This window comes from Alligator mississippiensis, chromosome 7, assembly GCF_030867095.1.
Source record: "Alligator mississippiensis isolate rAllMis1 chromosome 7, rAllMis1, whole genome shotgun sequence".
Lineage (NCBI taxonomy): Eukaryota > Metazoa > Chordata > Crocodylia > Alligatoridae > Alligator > Alligator mississippiensis.
Genome location: NC_081830.1, coordinates 376,450 through 386,340, shown reverse-complemented (window position 1 = coordinate 386,340; position 9,891 = coordinate 376,450). Strand labels below are relative to the sequence as shown.

Genomic DNA, 9,891 nt, shown 5'->3' with positions numbered 1-9,891 from the left:
CGGGACGCTGCTGCAGCTGCACATGTCCCCGCCCCGGTTATTGTCCTCTCTTTATGAAACCCCTGATCTCACCGCGCTCTCCTGTTCGATTTGGCACCTTCTCCCCCTTTTCCTCGCCCTCGGCTCCTGCCTCTTGGCCCCTCCTGGAGTTTCAGCCCAATGTCAGCCCTCCCCCTTTCACGTTGCTCGCACTTGCCTCCTCTTCCCTCGCACGTGTCGCACACCTGCTGCCCGTCCTTTCCCCCTGCCTTGTGCCGGTGTCATCCTTTCCTTCGACCCTTGGTCCTCCCAAGATGGTGTTGCTCACAGCGTGTCCCGGCTGTGGCCGTGCCTGAGGCTGCTGGCGCTGCTTCGGTTCATGCCGGCGCGGGTGGCAGAGGTGGCGTCTCCCCAGGGGGAGGTCGCGGGTCGGGGGTGTCTGGTGCCAGGTGCCCAGGGTGGACCCTGTCTGGGGGTGCAGAGCTGAGGCCGGAGCCCTTTTCTTCCCTCTCGTGGGCAGGAGATGTCTCGGAGGTAGCCTGAAGTTGGCGGCGTCTCAGCGGAGGTAGGAAGGAAGGGGAAATGCGAGGGGCTTTGTCGCATGGAGCAGAACGGGCTCAGCGCAGCGTCGGAGAGTCGCTGGGAAGCAGCGTCCCACGGTGTAAGCTGCTCCTCGTGGACGCTTGTGCGTCTCGGGATTAATGTAGTCTGTAAAAATGCAGCTAGATACCCTGCCTTAGCCCTGTCGGCTGGAAGTCAGCCCAAGCGTGACATGCAAGTCCCCTCATCCCTTTGATCTTTGTCCAGAGGGTGCCACGGCCGGTCTGCCACGTGCACGTCTGTCCTGGGACCGACGCCGGTCTCGCAGACAGCCGTGTGGATGCCCCCCAGGGCTCCCGGGCCCCCGCCCCTGCGCCTCCTGCTCAAGTGTGCTCGTGGAACAGATGCACTGCAGCTCGCAGCGGTGCGAAAAGAGCTAAAAGAGGTGGTCCCTTTTTTTGCATGTATGCTAGTCATTTTGTACCACTGCAAGCAAACATTTCTGGGTGTTTCCCGAGTGTTTTAATTGCACTTTGCCAGGAATTGCTGTAACTGTCCAAAAATTTTGCTTTGACAGTGCTGTCCTCAACTTTTGTGAACCTCTTGCACCGGCCAGTACCCCTCGTTGTCTGCTCGAAAACCGCACTGCTTCTTTCCAACGCCGTACAGTCGCCCAGCGGAGTCCACCCTGCTCCTGCAAGGCACGTCCACCTCCACTGCGCTACGCGCTGGCTGCAGGTCGGAGTAGCAGGATGAGTGCCGTGTGAGCCTGCAGCTCTCTTTTCTTTCATAGCAGCAACACGAGGCCAGGCATGCTGTCCCCCACAGTTATAAGCAGTGTGCCTATATATATCTCTGTCTCTGTCTCTGTATACATATAAAGCTCTGTATATCTCTATGTAGGCATATGCATAGAGCTCTCTCTGTCTATCACTATATATCTCTATCTCCATTTCTACATGGGTGTATTTCTATCTCTATCTCTACCTCTCATTGTGTTTGCTGTGAAAGCCCCAGGCCCTGTGAGAGGCCATGGCTCTCTCTCCGCAGCCCATTTGTAGCAGTCCTGGCTCTGCCCAGCCGGGGCACCTGAGTCCAAGTCAGAGCCCCTGGCCGTGCCCCGCCGCAGGGCTGGCTGGAAGGGGAGGCAGAGGCCTGAGCCCTCGGAGGGGCGCCCTTGCCTCTGGGGTGTCAGGCCCCAGCCCAAGTTGGGACGAGGAACCGGGGCTGGCTCGGGCTCAGCTCCCAGCTCTGTGACACGTGGCTTGTCCTGGGAAGGAGCCTCGCGAGCGCCCATCAGGCATGACTGCCCATGATCAGCACCTGTCACACCGCTCCCCCAGGGACCCGCCGCCCCAGCAGAGGCCTGTGCATCCTCCTCGCACCGTACCTCCAGCCGCAGCCCCGCAGATGGACGTGCCCGTGTGCAGCCACAGGCCCTGCCGCGCTCCAGGTAAGTCGGGCACGGAGAGACGGCGCAGCGGGGGGGGCAGTGCAGGGGGTACACGAGGCCTGAGGGCTGGGCCTTGCAGGAGCTGCCTGAGGCGGGCTCGTGCAAGAGGCCGAGGGCAGGCAATGCCTGTGCCCACCCTGCAGCCTGGCTCGCCTCCCAGGCTGCCTGACCTGGGCGTAGCACTTCACCACGTCTCCCCAAAGTCAGGGTAGATGTACATCCGACAGCCTGGAGACCTGGGATCACGGCTCTGCTCCAGGTCAGGTCAGTCTAAGTTTCAGCAGCCGAGCTGTCGGCCATGCTGCTGGGCTCCCGGGTGAGGTGCTCCTGCCTGCTCTCACCTAGCTGGACCCATTCCCCTGACGGGAAGTGAAACATGGAGGTTCAGACCCAGGACTAAAACCAACAGTCAGGCTGGGGCTGTAACCACTGTGCTTTTTGAGGCTCTCCCCTGGGGGCACTTAGTGCCTACAAGGAGGAACCTGCTCAACAGAAGACACATATTAGCCAGCGTTTCCAGGAGCCTGGGGGGCAGCGTGTTTTCGGGGCTAAGTCCCACGCTGCTCCATCAGCGAGACTGGAGGTCAAGTCCTGATACGGGAACGGTGGGTGTTCGGGTGCGAGCAGTGCGACTGTTCATCTCGACTAACACAGGACCCCGTGCAAAGACACCAAACCCCCCGTCTTTAACGCTCTCGTTCCACCTCAGAGGCACCGAGTCAAGGGGCGCAGCGCTGAGCTTCATATCTGGAGGTGCTTGCTAGCCTGGTGGGGAGAGTGCCTGCCTGGAGCCTCAGTGTCGTGGGTTTGAATCCTGTCCCAGGCGGTAAGGTGATTTCCTGAGCAACTTCTTTGGTCTTGTGGCCTCCTCCCTTTATCATTGCTGGGGCCGGAGGCACCGGGTCAAGAGGCGCAGCCGACAGCTTCTCCTTTAGCAGAGCTGGCTGGCCTGGTGGGCAGAGTGTTTGTCTAGGGAGTTGGTGTCATGGGTTCAAATCCCACCCTGGCATGGTGAGTTGCCCTGTCAGGCGAGTTCTTTACTTGCGGGGCCCCTGACTCTTTCATTGCTGCGGCCAAAGGCACCGGGTCAAGAGGCGCACCCGACAGGTCTCAAGAAGGAGAGCTGTCTGGCCTGGTGGGCAGAGTGCTTGTGTAGAGACTTGGTGTCATGGTTTCAAATCCCACCCTGTCACTGTGAATAAGCGGGTCTCCGGGAGAAGTTCTTTACTGGCGGGGCCCCCGACTCTTTCATTGCTGCGGCCAGAGGCACCGAGATAAGAGGCGCAGCCGACAGGTCTCCAGGAAGGAGAGCTTGCTGGCCTGGTGGGTGAGGCGCTGCCTTGAGATACTGGAGGCATGGGTTCTAGTCCTGTGTGTGTCTGGGCTGGTGAGTGATCCTGAGTGAGCCCAAGACCCATGGCCTGGGTGCCCCCCTAGCTGTGCTGTTTGAGCGCACAGCAGCTGGGGTTGGCTCCATGCTGCTGCTCAGCATGACTTTGTTGGCGCAGGACCTTTTGGAGGTCACGGAGAGGTCGCCCGGGTCTGGGGGCGTCCGGTTTTGGCACTCCAAATGTACACATACAGTGTACAGTCGTACGTCCAGTGTACAGTTGTCCAGGTGAACGTAGACATCCACGTCTCTGTTACAGATTGCGTGTATGCCTTTTAGTCAAAACCAGTCTACATTCACCTGGATGACTGTACACCAGACGTACGACTGTACACTGTACATGTACATTTGGAGTGCCAAAACCGGACGCCCCCAGACCCGGGCGACCTCTCCGTGACCTCCAAAAGGTCCTGCGCCAACAAAGTCATGCTGAGCAGCAGCATGGAGCCAACCCCAGCTGCTGTGCGCTCAAACAGCACAGCTAGGGGGGCACCCAGGCCATGGGTCTTGGGCTCACTCAGGATCACTCACCAGCCCAGACACACACAGGACTAGAACCCATGCCTCCAGTGTCTCAAGGCAGCGCCTCACCCACCAGGCCAGCAAGCTCTCCTTCCTGGAGACCTGTCGGGTGCGCCTCTTATCTCCATGCCTCTGGCCGCAGCAATGAAAGAGTCAGGGGCCCCGCCAGTAAAGAACTGGCTCTAGAGACCAGCTTATTCACAGTGCCAGGGTGGGATTTGAACCCATGACAGCAGCTCTCTAGATCAGCACTCTGCCAACCAGGCCAGCAAGCTCTTCTTCCTGGTGACCTGTCGGGTGCGCCTCTTGACTTGGTGCCTCTGGCCGCAGGAATGAAAGAGTCAGGGGGGGCTAGAAGTAAAGAACTGGCCCCAGAGACCAGCTTATTCACAGTGCCAGGGTGGGATTTGAACCCATGACACCAACTCTCTAGACAAGCACTCTGCCCACCAGGCCAGCCAGCTCTGCTGAAAGAGAAGCTGTCGGGTGCGCCTCTTGACCCGGTGCCTCCGGCCCCAGCAATGAAAGAGGGAGGAGGCCACAAGAGCAAAGAAGTCACTCAGGAAATCACCTTACCAGCCAGGACAGGATTCAAACCCACAACACTGAGGCTCCAGGCAGGCACTCTCCCCTCCAGGCTAGCAAGCACCTCTGGACATGGAGCTCAGTGCTGCGCCCCTTGACTCGGTGCCTCTGAGGTGGAACAAGAGCATTAAAGACAGGGGGTTTGGTGTCTTTGCACAGGGTCCTGTGTTAGTCAAGATGAACAGTCGCACTGCTCACACCCAAACACCCACTGTTCCCGTATCAGGACTTGACCTCCAGTCTCGCTGATGGAGCAGCGTGGGACTTAGCCCCGAAAACATGCCGCCCCCCAGGCTCCTGGAAACGCTGGCTAATATGTCTTCTGTTGAGCGGGCTCCTCCTTGTAGGCACTAAGTGCCCCCAGCTGAGAGCCTCAAAAAGCACAGTGGTGGCAGCCCCAGCCTGACTGTTGGTTTTAGTCCTGGGTCTGAACCTCTTCATCCTCCACAAGAGAAGGTTGAGAGGCGACCTTGTGGCTGCCTATAAGTTCATCACGGGGGCACAGAAGGGAATTGGTGAGGTTTTATTCACCAAGGCACCCCCAGAGGTTACAAGAAACAATGGCCACAAGCTAGCAGAGAGCAGATTTAGACTGGACATTAGGAAGAACTTCTTCACAGTTCGAGTGGCCAAGGTCTGGAACGGGCTCCCAAGGGAGGTGGTGCTCTCCCCTACCCTGGGGGTCTTCAAGAGGAGGTTAGATAAGCATCTAGCTGGGGTCATCTAGACCCAGCACTCTTTCCTGCCTATGCAGGGGTCGGACTCGATGGTCTATTGAGGTCCCTTCCGACCCTAGCATCTATGAATCTATGTTTCACTTCCCGTCAGGGGAATGGGTCCAGCTAGGTGAGAGCAGGCAGGAGCATCTCACCCAGGCAGACAGCTCGGCTGCTGAAACTTAGACTGACCTGACCTGGAGCAGAGCCGTGATCCCAGGTCTCCAGGCTATCGGGTGTACATCTACCCTGACTTTGGGGAGACATGGTGAAGTGCTATGTCCAGGTCAGGCAGCCTGGGAGGCGAGCCAGGCTCCGGGGTGGGCACAGGCATTGCCTGCCCTCGGCCTCTTGCACGAGCCCGCCTCAGGCAGCTCCTGCAAGGCCCAGCCCTCAGGCCTCGTGTACCCCCTGCACTGCCCCCCCCGCTGCGCCGTCTCTCCGTGCCCGACTTACCTGGAGCGCGGCAGGGCCTGTGGCTGCACACGGGCACGTCCACCTGCGGGGCTGTGGCTGGAAGTACGGTGCGAGGAGGCTGCACAGGCCTCTGCTGGGGCGGCGGGTCCCCGGGGGAGCAATGGGACAGGTGCTGATCATGGGCAGTCACGCCTGATGGGCGCTCGCGAGGCTCCTTGCCAGGACAAGCCACCTGTGGCTCAAGCAGCCCCTGGGTAGGACAGGCGGGGAGGGGACTGCTGGGCCAGCCGCTCACGCTTGGGACCCGGCAGGGACTCAGAGCCACGTGTCACGGAGCTGGGAGCTGAGCCCGAGCCAGCCCCGGTTCCTCGTCCCAACTTGGGCTGGGGCCTGACACCCCAGAGGCAAGGGCTCCCCTCCGAGGGCTCAGGCCTCTGCCTCCCCTTCCAGCCAGCCCTGCGGCGGGGCACGGCCAGGGGCTCTGACTTGGACTCAGGTGCCCCGGCTGGGCAGAGCCAGGACTGCTACAAATGGGCTGCGGAGAGAGAGCCATGGCCTCTCACAGGGCCTGGGGCTTTCACAGCAAACACAATGAGAGGTAGAGATAGAGATAGAAATACACCCATGTAGAAATGGAGATAGAGATATATAGTGATAGACAGAGAGAGCTCTATGCATATGCCTACATAGAGATATACAGAGCTTTATATGTATACAGAGACAGAGACAGAGATATATATAGGCACACTGCTTATAACTGTGGGGGACAGCATGCCTGGCCTCGTGTTGCTGCTATGAAAGAAAAGAGAGCTGCAGGCTCACACGGCACTCATCCTGCTACTCCGACCTGCAGCCAGCGCGTAGCGCAGTGGAGGTGGACGTGCCTTGCAGGAGCAGGGTGGACTCCGCTGGGCGACTGTACGGCGTTGGAAAGAAGCAGTGCGGTTTTCGAGCAGACAACGAGGGGTACTGGCCGGTGCAAGAGGTTCACAAAAGTTGAGGACAGCACTGTCAAAGCAAAATTTTTGGACAGTTACAGCAATTCCTGGCAAAGTGCAATTAAAACACTCGGGAAACACGCAGAAATGTTTGCTTGCAGTGGTACAAAATGACTAGCATACATGCAAAAAAAGGGACCACCTCTTTTAGCTCTTTTCACACCACTGCGAGCTGCAGTGCATCTGCTCCACGAGCACACTTGAGCAGGAGGCGCAGGGGCGGGGGCCCAGGGCCTGGGAGCCCTGGGGGGCATCCACACGGCTGTCTGCGAGACCGGCGTCGGTCCCAGGACAGACGTGCACGTGCAGAAGGGAGAATGAAGGAATTAATTAACACTTCACTGCCCTTTCTCATTTACGATACGGCTACGACAGGGAGCAAGCCCGAGGACCGTCTGCCCCTGCTTACCAGAGGGACATTAACTGGTGTGCCCCCTTGCCCGGGAAGCAGCAGACATGGGTCTGAAGTCCTGCCGACCCACAAACAGCTTGAACCTGCTTCGGCTTTTCCCAGCACCGTGCTCTAACCACTTGGTCATAATCCAGGCCTTGCTTAGACCTCTCCCCATCTCTCCTCTCCAAGCATGCTCCCTTGGCAGCCAAAACAGGGAGGTAAGTGGGGATATGAGGTGGTCCAAGGTGTTATCCTGGTTCCCAATGCAAAGAAGAAACCCAGGTGTTATGTCGCCATTTCAGCCACCAAATGTGAAGCTAAATTCAAAGGGCGGTCCTATTCCACCGCTGAGAATCACAATCCCAAACCGTGGAAGGGCGAAGCAATGCGGTTTCACAGGTGAACAGTACATTGGACGGGGCCTACGAGACCTGCGAGATGAAGTGTGTCACCCAAGGCCGTCCAGCAGAGCAGTGGCAGAGTCCCAGGTACCTTTCCAGCCGTGTCGCAGTTCAGCAGGACAGTGCCCTCGCCTCCTGTTTCGAAAGCACGTCTTTGTGCTGAGCACGTTGTCAGTGCGGAGAACAAGAAACAAAGATGAAAAATACTATTGAAATGCTAATGTTACGGCCCTTTACTCCTGCTCGTCTCTAAACCCAAATGACCCTTTCCTTTAGTTTTTAGTGTGGCTGTTGGAGGACTGTCAGCATCACTGGAAGCACAGACACCGCTTGAACGTATGCAATTTGCATTTCTGTTAGGGTTTCATTTATTTCCCTTAATGTCTTTACAATTGTCTATCACTTCTTTCATTCCTTTCATCTCAGCGATCATTTGGCTGGTGAAAGACCGTCTCCAAATACAGTAGTCCAGAGGATAGTTATGCTACCCGTGTGGGGGATTTGTCCAGCACAGACTTTTTCTGGCAAAGGGAGTCGTGTTTGAAAGGGAAGCTCGTCACACGTTCCCCACGGCTTTCCTTCTCTCTGGCAGTTCGCTGCACAAACGTCCCCACTAACAGCCTGCACGACGAATCTGAAGTTGTACCTGATCTGTGGGTGTGGAAGAACCAGCTCGTGCATACGGCATCCTCCACGTGCGCATCGCTGTTAGGACAGCACAGCGGGGCCCGTGCTTCCAGGCACTAGGCAGTGTACACGCATGGCCCAGAGGTAGCGCCAAAACACATGAGAACAGAGACAAACCTGCTCCAGAAAAGGAAGAGAGCGTGCACTGGGTCCTCCTAAGCACTGGCCATGGCTGTGTGCTTCAGTACGGCACCAGGGATCGCCGCAGCATGAGCTCTGCACAAGCTGGCCCTCCCCTGCAATGGAAATCAGGTGGCGTGTGTGCATCGGGGGCTCAGCCGGGAGCGAGAGCTGCCTGGATCCAAGCAGCACCGCACCGCCGGGGGGGACGTGGCATCAGGCGGGGAAGGCAGCGTGTGCAGAAGCAGACACCTCACCGCACCCCTCCCTGCTGGGGCACAAGTGGCTGAGACAGGCCCGTGGGCACAAAACCTTGCAGGACGCTGCTTTGCAGCGATGCTAAAACAACACCAGAAACATCAGTCACGAACGTGGAAACGAGTCCCAGGTGAGCTGAGTGTGCATGTGCCTTGGTTTACAGGGATGTCTGCGGACGCGTGGCCGGCCTGGGACAGAGAAGACTGGTTAGACACAGCTGTGGTAAGGCCTCGGGTAACAACCCCGGGACGTTGTCCCGCAAAAGGTCTCTTGGCTCCCCCAGCTGACCCCTTGCCTTTCGCAGGCTCCTCGCTTTCATTCGCTTCTGCTATCTTTTCCGTCATCTCCACGCAGAGGTTGCCTCTAGCCGTGCGGCGCAGTCTGTTCCCCAGTCCGGTTGCTCCAAACTTGCTATCCCCGAAGTCGAGGGGTCTTTTTCCCCTGGCCTCAATAGGCGTAGGGCTGAGCGCCTTTTCCTAATCTCGATGCTGACAGCAATCGGAGCGTGGGCAACAGCACCTCTATGTACAGAACGTTTCTAATGGGTAAAGGCTCTTAAATCTTCCCGAGAACGCAGGGACTGCAAGATGCAGCTGCACAGATTCATTCGAGGAATACGGTGCCCCTATTTTCTTGTTACACACCGGGTTATTAACCGCAGGAACAACGTACCCGGGCGGGGGTACGATGAATTGTCCCTCACCTGAAGTCCTGACATAAAGGCTGGGTCTTTGGAAAAGAGAGGACCTGAAATGAGGGATACCTGCGCTGCCTCCCCTCTGCGCAGGCTGGCGGGTCGTGCAGGATTAGTTCCCCTCCATGCAACCTGCGGCTCTCAGCCCTACGATGCAATGGGTAGCTGGGGTCTGCTCCCAGCAATGCCAAGTGCCACACTTCATTGCTCAGGTGCCACGTCCCAGAATTAATTGCGGGGGTCGAGCAATACTTCCTGATCCCGGCGCTGCCAGCCCCGCCACCCTGGACACGCACACAAAGGTGCAGAGAGGAGCTGGCAGAGCTCTTCTGGTAGGGAACGGAGGGTGGGCAGCAAAGGCAGCGGTATTGCTACCAAGCGTTTTCAGGGGGGCTAGCGAGTGCAGCAGGAGCGAGAGAAATCAAACGAGACCCGGCCTGACTGCTCTTTTTTCCCTCTTTCCATGGAGCAGTTCGAGACGCTGGACCGGCCGTACCAGACGACACAGGGGTCGACACAGGTACGCATGGGGAAGCGACGCCGCCTAAGTTAGGTGATGCGCTCAAGGTCACTCGGGAAGTCTGTAGCGAGGCCAGGGCGCGGCTCGAGGCGTCCGGAGTCTGCATTCATCGACGTCCCCGAGCCCGTCGGTGCTGCCCTGCCTGCCGTCCCCCATGCAGCGCTGCACGACAGAGATAGCGAGCGCCTGCAATGACCTTCACGCGTGACAGTGTGCA

The 9,891-nt window shown here is 58.2% G+C and overlaps 2 long non-coding RNA genes across 2 annotated transcripts; one reads left to right on the top strand and one right to left on the bottom strand.

Annotated features, from left to right (window-relative positions):
- The first annotated feature begins 403 nt into the window (after window positions 1-403).
- Window positions 404-1,477, top strand: LOC132251322 (uncharacterized). The gene is made up of 2 exons (XR_009463304.1): window positions 404-640; window positions 1,097-1,477. It is a non-coding gene; the product is annotated as an uncharacterized LOC132251322 (long non-coding RNA).
- Window positions 1,478-6,229: 4,752 nt separating this feature from the next.
- Window positions 6,230-9,629, bottom strand: LOC132251316 (uncharacterized). Its single transcript, XR_009463300.1, has 2 exons — window positions 7,010-9,629; window positions 6,230-6,610 (listed from the first exon to the last, which is right to left on the bottom strand). It is a non-coding gene; the product is annotated as an uncharacterized LOC132251316 (long non-coding RNA).
- Window positions 9,630-9,891: the final 262 nt, after the last annotated feature.